Source organism: Halyomorpha halys, unplaced genomic scaffold (assembly GCF_000696795.3).
Source record: "Halyomorpha halys isolate HHAL.00 unplaced genomic scaffold, Hhal_1.1 Scaffold1042.1, whole genome shotgun sequence".
Classification (NCBI taxonomy): domain Eukaryota; kingdom Metazoa; phylum Arthropoda; class Insecta; order Hemiptera; family Pentatomidae; genus Halyomorpha; species Halyomorpha halys.
Window position 1 is genome coordinate 32,024 of NW_027111628.1, and position 16,568 is coordinate 48,591.

Sequence of the window (16,568 nt, forward strand, 5' to 3'; positions counted from 1 at the left end):
TCAATGAATAGATAAGTTAAAAGAAATAATTTAATGATTAAATAAGTTAAGTTAAAAAAACAAATCGAAAGTTCAAAAAAAAAAAATTCAGTTATTAATGTATATGGAAATTCTTTTATTTTTGCTTCTAATTCCATTGGAAACACAAATATTTTCAATGTGTTTTTGGGAATGAACGCTGGGTATTAGTGAATGTTTTTGACCTATGTCTTAAGTTTGATTTCATAAAAACTTAAATGTTAACATTTCTTTCACAATTAATATTATGAAATATTAATTGTATACCCCTACGCACCCTTTATATCCCTATGCATACTTGCTACTATAGTACATCCCAAAGATAGTAAACCCAATATTTATAATTATATTTTCACTTGAAAAGCAGTAAAAGGAATAAATTACGGACAAATATAAAATCAATCTAAAGTATAAGCACATATTTACTCGGAATACACTACTCCATGGATCTTGTAATACTGACGGGTGTTAACAGGGAACATGGAAGCTGTCGAGCAGATATTTTAGTAAAAAAAACACTGGACATAAATCAGTGAGTGAGAGGGATCACCCTCCATTGCCCAACAATGAGCCAAAGAGACCAGGACAAAAAAACTTCTGTGCTCTTCCAATAGAGAGCATTTTTGCAATATCGCTAAAGCCTTTGGCAACATTTAACCACGATCATTTTTTTTTTTTTTTTTATCATTTTCCGGAAGTATACAATATAATATGATATTACCGGCATTATACTAAATAATAAATAATAATCCTGGGGTTAACTGGGGTACTTACTTCTAGAACTGCAGGACAGTAATTTTAGTGATAACATTATTTTTTCTTAATCTAAAGAATGTAGGGTGGAATACTTTGATTATATTTCTAATAATTTTTCTATTTTGATTATACTTCTAAGAATACTTAGATTTTGAAATTACATTAATTCTTCTATATATATATACTTTTTTTTAAAACAACCTCTATGGTATATAATAGACATCCGGCTCACAATATTGGGATGCCTCGACTCTCATTGAGCACAGGTTAACGAACCAGAAGAATTCCTGTAATTACTTTGTCAATTAAAGCAAATTTGCAAATCAACAGTAGTTCTCATAATATTCAAAACATTTTCTAGAGTGGTGAATGCGAAAAAAAAAATTGAACGAATTAATAAAAAAAACTTATATTTTCCTCAATTTTTTTTATTTTAAAACAACAAAGGTGGAATCATAAAAACAAATTTCAAACTAGGAAGTGTCATTTTTTTTCTTAACTGTGCCCAATATTTTCTACTACAACTATGATCTATGAAGTTTGAAAGAAAAAAAATGTATAAAATCACTTTTTAGGAATTTGTATATATTTTAATTTTGCATGTATTTAATTTTCAAAAGATTAGATAGTTTTCACGATAAAAACAAAACAGTGATAACGCATATGGTTTTTACGACATCCACCATCCTTCTAATTAAGACATAATATTTTGGTGTTAACTCAAAAATATTGCTGAGGATTTTTTTTTCTTTGTTTGGGGTTTCGAATAATTTTCGTCTGATTTGACTGAGCTGTTGTTGGTTTTAATAATGGAGACGTCACAAAATTTCAATTAGCCCAATTCAGTTTTTATTTTTTAACAATTCTTTTTAATTTTTTTAGTATGAAACCCATGTCACGAAACTATAATTTTCAAGATATATGAAAAAAATTTATTATACTCGCGCCTTCCCTCTCCATTGGAAGTGCAAACACAGGACGTTTACACATGTACGTAGGTGTTACTAAACAGTATAAAAATGGTTACTGTTTTATTTTTTGAATTTTATATGCTTAATTTAATTTAACAATAAAGGACATGTAATTTTGATCTATCCTCTCGATTTTTTATTTATATTTAAAAATAAAATTTTAACAAGCTTTATTATATGAAGCAATGTATAATGTCATTGGAATATGTCCAATAATGAAATAAAAATAGTCGGTGCGAGATGATCCTGTTTGTTTTAATGATTTCATTAGCGAGTTGTGTTCTGTTCTTTTAATCACGACCCCAAGAGTTCATCTCCCTCGCCCTCATCCCGTCCTCTCCATTGGCCTAATGAAAATTGAAGGTAACCAACTTATGCCACTAATGGCCTAGATTAATCATGCGGAGAATTTGAGTTGGAAACCAAACAATTTTATCATTCTATATATATTAATTTTATCTACAGTACCAAATGCATGATAATCAATAGATATAGACTTTTCATCGACTGCTTTATTTTTTAACATTTTATATATTCCATCTTCATAAATGCCCAAAATATGGGTGTAAAAAAGGTTTTATGGGAAGTCATTTTGAAGGTAAATGGTAATGTGGAGGTCTCAAGGTCATTGTGGGGTGAAAAACCTAAAAAGTACCCAGTAGTCTCAATTAAAATCCACGAATGTTAGACTTCATATGGGGGAGAAAACGACAATTTGAAACCGTTAAAAAATTAAAAATAAAGTTTAAGTCATGGATTGTACCTAGGTAGCAAGATAAACCTCAAATTCGGAGATGAATTAATTTTTGTTGGTCGATTTAAAGATTTCTCGTTAAAATAAAAAAAAAACTAGATATATTTATTTTTTAATCCTTAATTTATTAATTTTTTAACTATATCTTTGATTTTTTTAATCTAGTGGAAATTCAAAGGCTCTTTGTATGAAAGAAGAAACATCAATTTTTTTATTCTTTTGTTAAAATATATATTTATTGGTAAGGAGTAATTTGAAGAAGGTAAATTTCTCAATTCCATGGTCATACTATTTTTAAATACAAAAGCAAATGTTATCTTATCACAAACTTTGATGAATATATATATATATATAAAGTGTAGAGTTGTGAGTAGGCTGATATCTGTATCAGTTTCTCAAGAACACTTGTTAGCCCAAGATCGGGTAATTTACTCAGGGTAACTTCAAAGAAACTTTTGACATGAGCATATTAACTCCAAGCTGTATATCAGGTATATCTTCAATGAACAAGAAGCTAGAATAAAACCTGGATGTTGGTAGTTTATTTACTACAATTCATAAAGGTGTGTGATTGTATATTATAAGAAACATTATAATAATATACAATAAATATCCTTTGTATTGTACTTTGTTTATATATATTTATATATAAATGATTGACCGTGAATTTGAAAGATGAAGGATATGGTCGGAGGTGCGGTCACAAGAGAACAAAAAATTGTTAAAAATTATTTATTTCCTGAAGTTTCGCCACACTTTATAGAACTTTATCAGGGCTAAAAATATAAAAACATATCTACAAATATTTTGACATTTTAGGATAATAAGATAGAAAAAAAAAAGGAGAAAACTAAGGTAGGGTTAAAAAATATGTAAATATAAGTGAAAAGAAAAATATTTACAAACAAACGAAAAGAAAAATAGATAAACACAGTTATAGTATAAAATAGTCTAAAAAAGATATGTACATATATAAAAAAAAACAAAAAACAAGCAAGTGAAAATCAATATTATTATCACGATCAATAAAAATATTTTTTTTTTATAATTACCTAATTATGTTCTATGTTAAGGTTTACACCATTATATTTAATAGTCTGTACTAATGTTATTTTTTTACTATTATTGCATTATTTCTATATGGTGTTCATTGCCTTATCTTAACTATATTTTATATCGTTCTTTTTTTTTAATATTAGTTCCTTATTCTATCATTTAACTTATATTTATGTTTTACAAAATTATAAAACTCTTATTGGTATTATTATTATATTTTGTATTTTTTTCGTGTACTACGCGTATCGAAAGCCGTTAACGGTCGTCTCCCTTCCACTTTGTCTGTATATTTCCACTTTTTAGTAACTATTTGGATATCTTTCAACTGGAACAGGTGGTTGATTGTGATTTGTTCTTTACTTATCTTTTATTATTATTATTTTTATTCATTCTTTCTCGTTCTTTATTTAGTCTCAGCTTTATTTCCTAATTTACTATATTTTAGTGTTTTTTTTTCATATTTACTTTTCCATTCATACTTGTTATTAAGTCTCCTGTTAATTTTAATTTTAAACCTAATATTTAATGTGATTTTTATTTATTTATGTGTATGCATATTATTGTCTACTTTATACCATAACTATTTTTATCTTTTTGTTCATTTGTATATAATTTTCTTTTCATTTATATTTCCATAATTTTTAACCCAACCTTAGTTTATTTTTTATATCTTATAATACTACAATGTCAAAATATTTTTAGTGTTTTTGTACCTTTTTAGCCCTGATGAAGCCAGTATACAAGTAGGGCAAACATCGCCAAATAAATAGTTTTTTAACTACATTTTGTACTCTTTCTCTACATCACCTTCTATATATATTGTACTTTATTTATAGATCCTGGAAAAAAAAAATAGTGGCAATAAAAATTTTTATAATGATAAGATCTCACAAAGGTACAGAGAAACATGAGCCATGAGCCACACCATCAGGCAACTTCTAATCGACTAGAATTTTTAATTCACCTAGTCTAAAAAGTTGCCAGTTTGCCGCAAGCTTAAATAGTACAAAAGCCAGGAAGAAAAAAAAGTCAGTTTTTTCACCCCAATTTTTAATTACTTTAATGAAAACTATGTATAATTACTAGTCAAAAATTATGAGTCTGATAGGTAGGGGAATAAAAAAATGGCGGATATTTCAAAACCTTAAAAAATATTAATTTTTCATTCGGAGCTCTAAATCTAAAAGAACATTATTTAGAGGAGAGTAAATTTTCTTAAATGTGAACCTTACCTATTTACGTCCAATAGTTCTCGAGATATATCTTTTCAAAAACCAACATTTCTTAAAAATCTACTGAAATATTAGTAGTTAGTTAATTTATTTTGAAAAATCTATATCTTAGGAACAATGTGACGTATATATGTCTATTAGCACTCAAATTAAAACTAGTTTAACGCACTTTAAAGTAGTTTATGAGCTTTACCTTCGTAGGAATTGTAGTTTTCATGATATGGGCTAAAATAAATTGATTTATAGTTGTTCGGACAATAAGTTTTTAAAACGAGAGTGCAAAGAGTTTTGAAAAACTTTATTTCAGAAACCATAAGACGCACAGATGTCTGTCAGCACTCAAATAAAAGCTAGTTAAATTTACTATAAAATAATTAATAACGTTTATATTTGTAGGAGTAGTAGTTTGTATGATATTTGACAAAATAAATTCACAAACTGTTAATTTCAAGTTGTACAATATATCTATATATATATATATATCTACGTTGAAAAATATATCTCTAGATCCATGAGACGCAAATATGTCTGCCTGCACTCAAAATAAAGGAAATTTAACTTACTATAAAGTAGTTTATGTCACTTATCATTGTAGGGATAATAGTTTTTATAATATTCGCATATGAATATACATTTTCCAAATTAAAAAATGTCCGAACAACTATATATCAATTTATTTTAGTAAATATCATAAAACTACTATTCCTACGAAGATATACGCATTAAACTACTTCATAGCCCATTAAACTATCTTTAATTTGAGTATTAACAGACCTCTCTATGTAGATTTTTCAAAATATATTCAGTAACTACTGATCTTTCAGTACGTTCTGTATAATATTTTTATGAAATATTGCTTTTTAAAAAGCTATATCTCGAGAACTATTGAACGTAAATAGCTCTATTAGGGCTTTTTTTTGACAGTTTAGCAAACTTAGATTTTCTAATGTTGTTGGTAGTTTTAAAGATATAGAGCTCCGAATGAAAAATCAATTATTTTTAACGTTTTGAAACAGCCGTCGTTTTTTATTTCCCCTACCTATACTTGGCAGCCTCATCAATTTAGACTAGTAATTATACATACTTTTCATTAAAGTAATCAAAAATTGGGGCGAAATAACTGATTTTTTTCTCCTCTTGGGCTCTAGCACTATAACGTGTGGTCAACTATACTCACTGCTAGGGTGATCTCCACTGGAAGTATCAATAAAGGAGTATGATAAACCTCATTTGATTGAAATATAATAATTTATGTATTATTTTGTGTGAGGGACAACATAAAAAAAAACATTGAAAAACTTAGGATGAGAATTATCATATGACTTAATAAAAAAAATAAAAACTAGTAAACCGACTTTTCTTTTTATTCTTTTGTCTTCCACCTCATATATTAACGTGAGGTTAAATTTGTTTTGTTTTTTATCGATTACATGGGTCTTATTAATAATAAGACTTGATTGACGCCCTATGTTTTTTTTCGAGAGTCCTCGAAAACCAAATAAAGGGTTCTATTAGCAAAGAATTATGAAAAAAAAAAAAAAACAAATAGTTAATTAATAATGTTCGATCTCGAATACAATATCACAATATGCAAGTTCGAAAACCCAATGAACGATCACTGAAAATACATAACGGTAATTTTTATTGAATTTAAGACTATTTAAAATGAGAAAATCAGACAAATATTGGGAAGTTATTATGGAAAAATATATAATCATATTTAAATAAAATATAATATTTATGAATGAATTCAACCCCGAATTTGGATGGAAATTGCCATAGAATAGGTTAAAATTGAAAGAAAGTTAAACTTGAATTAGAAAACGTTTTAACTGAATGGAAAAAGTTACGATTAACACAGAAAATATTAACTTTGAGTTAGAAAAGGTATCAATTAACTTGGTTCTAAATGTTCTGTAACAAATAAATGGGAAATTCTATAACAAACCGATGGTAACTGTTACAACGGGTAAGGCTAGAAATTCCGATCAAGTTAAAAAGGTAATATTTCTCTTTTTGTTGGAGGTGTAATTTAGCGAGAGGGGAGGTGGTCGGCGGAGGATGGGGGGGGGTCTAATAATCTCCAGCTAGGAGAAGATTAATCTTGATACAGTGCGATATCTCTTCCTCTTTCTCCTCTATAGTGTCTTCGATTGTCCTAATAATCGATTATTGACTTCGATATCCTTCATTGTTTATATTTAATGTATAAACTGCCTGTAACTAATCTGAAATTTATGAAATTGAATAAACAAAAAAGCAAATATTGAATAAATAAATTCGTATTCACTTTTTTTCCTGAACTAATTCTCGTAACCAATTATGATTAATTAAAATACTTTTTTCTTATCTCTATTTTTTATTTACTTAAAACCATTTATAGAAGTTTGAAATTTATACGAAGATTTAGTTTAATCTTTTATTTATATTCATTCAATAATTCTCTAAGTATTTCGGTTCTTTAATGTAGTATAAAATTCAAACAATCAAAAAAGTTAAAAAAATGTTAAAGTTTTTTTTTGTTACTCTACGATTGCTACTAAAATTTTAGTAGTTAGCTCCTGTTTTCGAGCGAAATTTTTGATGTGGAGTTTTGAATGAATCTGTTCGTTTCAGAGCCATCTTAGTAAAAAATAAAACCACTGATATTGTACAATTGTGACTGAAAATGGATTTTTGTATGTAAACCACGATTATCACTTATCGTGCTGTACAAATGAGACTTTCAGTCTACAGGATAATAAATTCCACAAGGAACATCTAGACATGTGGACAATGTAGCGTAGCAGTAAGACACCGGGTTACCATATACTAATAATAGCTCTCACATTCCATAAATATTTGATTACCTAAAGAAAACAAATATGTACTTAAGTAAGAAAAGAACTCAGAAATATATTTCTTAGACATAAATATTTACCGTTGTAAATGTTTAATTTTTTCATTTGCAAATGTTATATACAATTAGCCAAAATTTATATTCTACTTTTCACCGTTTTTTTATGAAAAATTTTTATAGAATCAATATTGAAAACACTAAGAGTGATTCAGAAGAGTTATTTATTTTTATTTTTTTTTTTATACAGCATCCCACAGCGATGGTGATGTTTGCCTATACAGGCTTCCTATCAGAATCGGAACATTGTCAATAACATCATATCTCTACTAGAATATATTAGCTGATATAATAACAATAATGACAATAGTTAATATTAAGAAACTAATTTATAAATAAAACAAAATTGAAAAGTAAGAAAAAAATTCTATAACAGTAAGTGACATTAGTTAATGTAAAAAATAAAGTTTGTTAATGTATATATACATATATATTTTCTGTGTTAATCGTAACTTTTTCTATTCAGTTAAAACCTTTTCCAATTCAAGTTTAACCTTCTTTTTTTCAAATTTAACCTATTCTATGGCAATTTCCATCCAAATTCGGGCTTAGATTCATTCATAAAAATTATATTTCATTTAAATAACATTATATATTTTTCCATAATAACTTCGCAATATTTGTCTGATATATATTTTTTTCGTTTATTGGATAAATTATGTCAAATTCTCATTTTAAATAGTCTTAAATTAAATAAAAAATTACCGTTATGTATTTTCAGTGATCGTTCATTGGGTTTTCGAACTTGCATATTGTGGTATTGTATTCGAGATCCAACATTATTAATTAATTTTTTTTTCTTAATTCTTTGCTAATAGAATCCTTTATTTGGTTTTCGAGGACACTATCCGAATTTTATATTCTATCGTGCATAAGCATTTTTATTAATTGTTATTTTTGGAGTTTTCTTCGAAACATAATATGTTTAAATATGTTCTATGAAAAGTAGAATATAAATTTTGGCTAATTTCATATAAAATTTGCAAATGAAACAAGTAAACATTTACAACGGTAAATATTTATGTCTAAAAAATATATTTCTGAATTTTTTTTTACTTAATAAAGTTTAACTTAGGAATTATTGGACATAAAAAACTATATTAGGACTAAATTTGAAGCTGGTAAAGTGCATCATTCATTAGTTTAAATTATTATAATTCTAGAAATTTTACTTTCCGTGATATTTAAAATAATAAATTCATAAATTGATGATTTTGCATCTTTAGGAAAAAAAATATTGGATTTGGAACAATTATCTCGGGAATTATTGAACATAAATAACTCAAATCAGAGGTGAAATTGAAGCTACAGACTCAAAAGGAGTGGTAAACTTTATCACAAGGTTTTTTTCAAACATTTTTTACTTCTGAGCAGAGCAATGTTTTAAGTTTTTTTACAGGTTTAATTTTAATTGATATTTTTGTTTTGTTTTAATCCATCTAAATTGAAGAAATCAATAGAATAACTATAAAAATATGAAGTATCTAATCCTAAAATAATAATAACAGTAAAACATTGTTCAATACAATTGATGTCTTAAATTTTCTAATTTATAATGTTGCCTATTTCATGCTTCGATTTATTGTTAAATTGGACGAATTACATCCTTAGATAGTAGGTAACAAGTAGCAGGAGTTGGGAACGGATAAAAATAGCGAAGGAATCTGCCAACGCACGAAGAGGCCTAATAAGCTGTTCAATTTAGGAATAAAAATATAAACAGGATAACGATGCAAGTTCATGTTTCTACATTCAATCTCATTTTTGTAGAATCAATTTAAAAAAATATACACAACTGCGCATGAGGTCAAATGAATAAGTTTTAATACGTATCCAATAATGAAGGAGAAAAATAAAGGCCAAATGATGGTTAGTACAAAAATATTGAAAACAATGGGAATTAATTCACATATTTTAAGACAATGACTCAAATGCTTTCTCGTTTCATTTCGTATTTCATTTCATTCATTCATTCGTATTTCGTATTTTAAACAGTTTTATTTTACTAATATTTAAATATTCCACAATTTGTTTAACTTATTTTACTTATAGATATAAATTATATATTTTTTTTATATTGGAATAGAATTCAATTTATAAATACAAATTAGAAAGCAAATATTCTTAATTATATTTTGACAGACCTGAAATAACCATGCAAAATTATTAAAGGAAAAAAAATATCATTTTAATTCTTTCAACTTACAATTGTGTGTAAGTTTCAAACATTTTTTTCTACTGTTGTATTTTATCTTACAAGATTGTTGGTAAGATATCAATTGATATAACGATAATATAAATAAAGCCTAAGCGAGCACATTAGTTGCATGTATTTTGCTTTAGTAAAAAAATATTTCAACTGTTCTTCAAATTAGTAACATACAGCAACAGTTAAAGATAGTGAAAATAAATAAAATAATTTGGAAACAAAAATTCTTCTCAAGAAGTCGATTTTATGAATTTGAAAAAACTCAATTTCATATTTAAAGGTTCACATTAAGGCAGTGATTTTATTCCCTATGTTTTCCTATAATAGTCCACTTATTTCTTTCAAACAGATTCGCAACCTAGGGCTGACTACATCGTGACAAATGCCTGACCCTATGATGTGACTCACATCACACTGAAATGACAGAAATGTGTTCGTACATTACGACTACTACAACCCTTATTAAGCAAACGATCTCAACCTTCCAATAATCAATAAAGACTCATTCACATATATATAACAAAGCCTATTTGGTTTACGGAGTTGACCTCCGGAGCTCTATTAAGACTATCGAATTCCTATCGGATCCAACCTTTACAGTCCATAATGTTTCGTAAAATCCTCAATGCTCCTTAATTTGTCACAGATAAAACCATCCATATTAAAATCAATGTTCCGAATATTGCCGGAAGTTCCTGGAGCTCTGCCAATGGGTATTTTTATTAAATAAATTTGTAAATTTAAAAAAATAAACATATTTCAAGGAGATTGTTTACATGATCTTTAATGTCAAATATTTATTCTATAAAATAATTTTAATTAGATAGACACTTCATGGGGATAATGAAGATTTTAAGAATCTATCGTACAATGCTTTGACATAAATCAGATTATAGGTTTTATGAAAAAACTTATAAACCTTTTGATTTTTTTTTTCTCATCATCACCTGACTGATGCCACACTGATTGCCGGTAAGTTTAACTTAGTTTCAGATAAAACATAATAAATTGAATAGAGAAGAGCAATTATTCATATAGATGTCAACTCTATTGTAGGTGGGTTTTGTTTGTTGGTCGAGTTTTTTGTCAGCAAAGAGGATGGTTTCCTTTTTAGAAGGCTCTGCTTTTGTTTCAACTGAAATGAATTCCGCAAGGAAAAGGGTGAATTTCCATAACTACCCCCTCCTAATGCCCTGGGTCCTCCCCGCCTCTCGAAACTTATACTCTCTTATACATATTCCATTATCAAAAGGCATTTGATTATTCCCTGTTATTCGATTTTATATAGGAATATAGGGACCACGACTCGATCTGGTATTAGTTTTGGTAAAACAAATGGCAATGATTTAGGTCGAGAACGGTACTGTTTATAAATGTGAAAACTTTAAGACCCTTGTATGAGTCGGATTGGAAATTTATTTTTAAATATATTTTTATTGTGATTTTATGAATTTCAATCAATGTATATGTTGTCAATTTCTTTCTTTTTCCATTGTCTCGATTTAGTCTGCAAAGATTAAAATAGGTATTAATAAAAATATGTCAGTTGCTTTTCTTTGAAGAATTATTCAATATGTTTTAAGTAATAAGGTATTAATTAAATAAAAAAAATTAAATCTGTACCGCTACAACCCATGAAGGGTCAGGGGTTCAGTACTACAAAGAAATACTGTTACTAAACCAACAGTTGTGCAAGGAGGTGATTTGGTCAGAATCAAGCTCAACCGCCAGATTTTTACCCAATTAAGGGTACCCATTTTAAGAGACTGGGTGGACCCCAGGAGGTCTCCAGAACCCACAGGAGTTGACTCACAGCTACATTGTGAAACAATTTTCTGCTCAGCCGGCTTCGAACTCGGGTCCTTGGAGTTAGTAGCCACGCGCTTTACCCGATCGCTACCGCGCTCCCACAAAAGTAATAAAGTATAAGGAACAAAAAAACTATAATTAAAAAAATAAAAGCTATGATAATTTTTTTCACAATTAGCAGATACATTAACTCTGCATTGAATCGAGTATAAAATTTTCTCTGTCTCAAAAAAGAACGTGAAATCTGATACTATTTAAGACTTACAGTTTACATTGTTTCTTTAAGTATTTTTTTCAGAGATATATGTCAAATTCTTTACAATACGCAACTACCAGGTATAACCAACCGAAAAATCCCTTCAAATCGTAATTCAAAAACTTGACAATAATTTGACTAATGTTTGAGATTTCATGCAAAGATAAAAAAATAGAATATAAATAGTTTTTATAATCTCTATATATAAAAGGGAATAGTTAGAATCCTTGTATACAATAAACTTTTGAAATACAGGACTGATTTAAATGTTTTTTTTTTTTAAATGTCGCAATGAAAAGGTTTGAACAAATTAAGGGAAATCAGAAGTGACTTTTCCCCTCGGATATCATCAACTAGAAATGTGCGTGATATCCTAGAGAGGAGGTGATATTGATGCGTCTTCGAATAAGTCACCGGTATGCCATTCTTGCGGAATAGGACTTACTGTTAAATATATTTTAACTGAATGCCGAGTATATAACTCCCTCAAATCTTTATATGATATACCAATGGATCTCCATCCATTTTGCAGGATAACAAATAAACCGTAGATAATTTTGTTGAGTTTCTCCATCATTCCAAGCTCTACCATACAATTTAGTTGAATTTTACAACAGATCCCCATGTTGCAATAGTTTAAAATTTCAATATAATTGTAGCTATGAAATTGTCATAGCCCAAAAGTCTTCAAGTACAACCATAGTCTCTGCTATTTCGGAAATTAAGGCAATAATGGCCCATAAGTGGTCAGTGCCTTAAAAAAAAGAAAACAAAAAAAAACTACTGAAATCCTCGATTTCTCCAGTAGAAAAAAGTTATAAACAAAATTAAATATTTTGGTTGCATAGCTCAGAAAGTATAAATTTTTTTCACGGCATTTCATACCAATCAATTTGTCTTATTCTGGAATTAGAAAAAAAATATCAGCGATTCCATTAAATAGTTTTATATTCATAAACATATATAAAACCTTATGAGGCTACAAGTAAAGTAGGCCAACAATTTTTTTTTTTTAAAGAGCAAAAATATTAGTTTTTAGTGTCATTTATTACGATTTTTCGAAGAAATTAAAAATTAAAAAATTTTCAATTTGATTTATTTGGATTTTTTTTTCTCCTGATGTCCATTTTTCATGTAACCGTTCATAACTCCTCTGCTTTTAATTAAGTTTATACGTTAATACAACCATTAGAAAGCTGGATGACTGTTCTTTTAACTAATAATATCCAGTTTTAATTAGGAGGGAATTATGTTATTTTGTGTGGAGTGTAGATTGGTAGAGTCGTGTTGAAGTTGTTTCATTTCGTTATTGAACAATGTTATAAGAACCATGATTCAATTCCCTGAAATACAAGAAAAAGATAACTAAATAAGCCCATTGAATTCAAACAATTATTTGCAAAGATACAGCCTATTAAACTTTTACTCTTATTTTAAAATAAGAGTTTAGGAAGGTTAATTCTAATTATTGTCTAATTTTGATTATAACTTGAAAGCTATATGTATGAATACTTGAAACGATATCTAAAAAAAAATAAATAAATAAAATTTTAAAAAAAAATGGGGATAGAACCTACAACCACGTTTACTGAAATAATACTGACTTTATTCCCTCCATAATTCTGCTTATATACATTATCTCTGTTTATCTAGAGAGTTAGGATTAAGGGTGAATATAGGGCCTGTTCTAAACTCATAAACGGCCGAACATTCTGAATGATAATTTTTATTATAGTTTATTATATACATAGATCCAATACTAGTAGTGAGATAAAAGTTTTATGGAAACCGGTTAGTAAAGTGTATAGAGACACCACCATACATTTAAATTACTGATTTCTATTATATACTATTACCATATATTTTTATTAAATATTGTTATTTATCGTTATATACTAAATAGATATAATAAGAAATTAACTAAATCATGTATCCAATATGTAAATAAAAATAATCGTATATTTTTAGTTTCAAATTTTATTCAATTAATCAATTCACATTTCCTAATGGCGATATATAACAATTGCGAAGCTGAAGTTAGAAATATAAAAATAAGCATTTGCTAGTAGAAATAAAAGATAAAATGTGTTTACGATATTTAGAAGAAATTGATAATATAAAAAAAAGGATCAATAAGAATTTTTGACAAGGCATAAAATTGCATATGCTGAGAGAAAATAAACTTCATGGACTTCTATCTTTAAATGCACATCATGCACACTACCAGATGTTTTTTATTTCTGGTTCCAAATTCAAATTTGTATTGTATGTTATTCCTGACCAGCACTTTGGATTTAGAACATTCCATTCTTCTATACAACAGTGTCACCTTACGGTATATGTCAAATCTTCCACATTGGAGCTTGGGACGTACTACGTGAACAAGCTTTTCACCGTGTCTGGTATCCAAGACTGCTCTATGAACTTCATCAATTCCTTTTCCCAACAAACTTCCTTTTAATCGGCCCCTACACTGATAGAACCTTTAAACTACATCATGGCCTAGCTAACTCTCTTTTACCAGTCCACTGGTGTTCCTCAACTTAATCTTAGGTTCCGTTCTCAACCCACCCTCACACAGATGAACAGATTACAGCAACAAAAACTTGACAAAAGCTCTAAACTTCCCATTTTTTACAAAAACTATTAAATGCTAAGAAAATCAGACCCATTTGGACACACGGAATTGAGCTATGCGGCTCCACCAAACTATCAAAATCTTTTCATATCCAATTCTTACAATCCAACTCCAATAATCCAATTAACTCATCCAAAAAAACCTTAACATGTTTTTCGTTGTAAATTTATCCCGAAATAGATACTCCTCCTTTCATTCTAAATTCTTTACCCATCCTAACGCATTTGTTTTTAATCTCTCATCCTTCCTTAACAATCCCAGATAGTCCTCCGAGGTGACTGAAAAGAATATGGCCTCTAGAACTTCTAATTTAAATCAATGATTGAAATACCACCATTGGGTGGTTCCTTCCCAATATTATCAAGTGTTCTGATACTTTCATCAAATTTACTTATTGTATTTTTTTTTTGCTTTTTGTACATTGGTAAACTTCAATAAATACATAAGCAAAAAAATAAATTGCATTTACGTCTGAAATTATTGTAACACATTACTGGCGCTTTGGAGGAGTCAGCCGGACAGATGCTGTGGACCAGGAGGGCTGTATAAAGGAAAATATGGATGTAGTTGGGACCGTCTAGTCCGAATAGACACAGCGACTCTATGCCAGATAGTATTATGGATATTATAATGAAATATTAATTAGTTTCTTTAAAACATTGACAGAAGGGTAAAAAAAACGAGAGTAGAGAAGTTAACTGAAAGAAAAGATTTATGAAGAGCAAAGAAGATTGAGTTGGCATGCTTTCTAAAGTGCTCTATAAATATCGGAAGAGGCTGATGTTGACATGAAGAAAGGAGAAGAATTAAAGAATTATTAATGAGCTGATTCGAAGGGGCGAGATGAGACAATTAACAGCTGTTATTGAAGCCCACTGAATCAGTAATATCCCAATTAGTTGCTGGCATCACAGCTCTCATCTCTCAATCTCATACCTAACATTTCATTTTACCCACTAACTAATTGCTCTTTAATATTAATCTAGTCGATGGAATTATCATTAATTATAAATCATTTTTAAATTTTTCATGCGTTACAATTCCCTGCATACTTCAATGGCATTGACACAATCTACCACGATTACTTTAGTAAAGCTGGATTGGATGGATAATTCTAACCATTCAAAACAAATTATCAAGTTATAAAATTTAAAAAAAATTTATCTCAACTAATCATGTTTATATGAAATTTTAATTTAGGACCATGTTTTCAGATTTGATTATAAATTCTTTAAGTGAAAATTTTTATTCTTATGTTTAGGTTAATTTTTTTTTATTGATTCAGTTATTTATTTTTTGTTCACGTCGAGTTCTATGATTAATTTGTAAATAGTCCTAGTATTTAATTTAATTATATTTATTTTTATTTGTATTATTTTCTTTAGAAATTTATTTTATTTTATAAGAAACAAGTGTATTTATATTTTGTGTTATTATAATTAAATATCAGACTAACGGTTAGTGAGGGTTATTTAGTTGGGTTCAAATTGGATAACTTGATTGAATTAGTATAGACGTGGGTATACGAACCGTGTTTTGAACTAACAATAAATTCACATAATATGATTCCATTGAAACATGACTGATAAGTTGAGCCAATTATGAACACTGATTGTTTCATCCATGCAGTAAATTAACCAGGAAAGTCTTTGTGAGATTCTGAAAATGTTTTCTAAACGCTTAGGGAATGCTGATGATAAATTTTAATTTTGTGATCCATTGTCCTCGTAAAATAGATTTTCTTTTTCCGTTTTTTTTCTGAACATCCTTCTTAAGAAGAAGAATAAATTTCAATATAAAACAAAATCCTCTAAAATATATACATATTCATATATAATTATTTATATCTTTATTACTATAATTGTATATAGTGTGTGGTATTAACTAATGGGACCTTGGTTTGAATCCGGCTGTGCCAGATAATTATTTATTATTTTACTGTAGCCGTGAGTCAACCCTGTGGTTATGAGAGC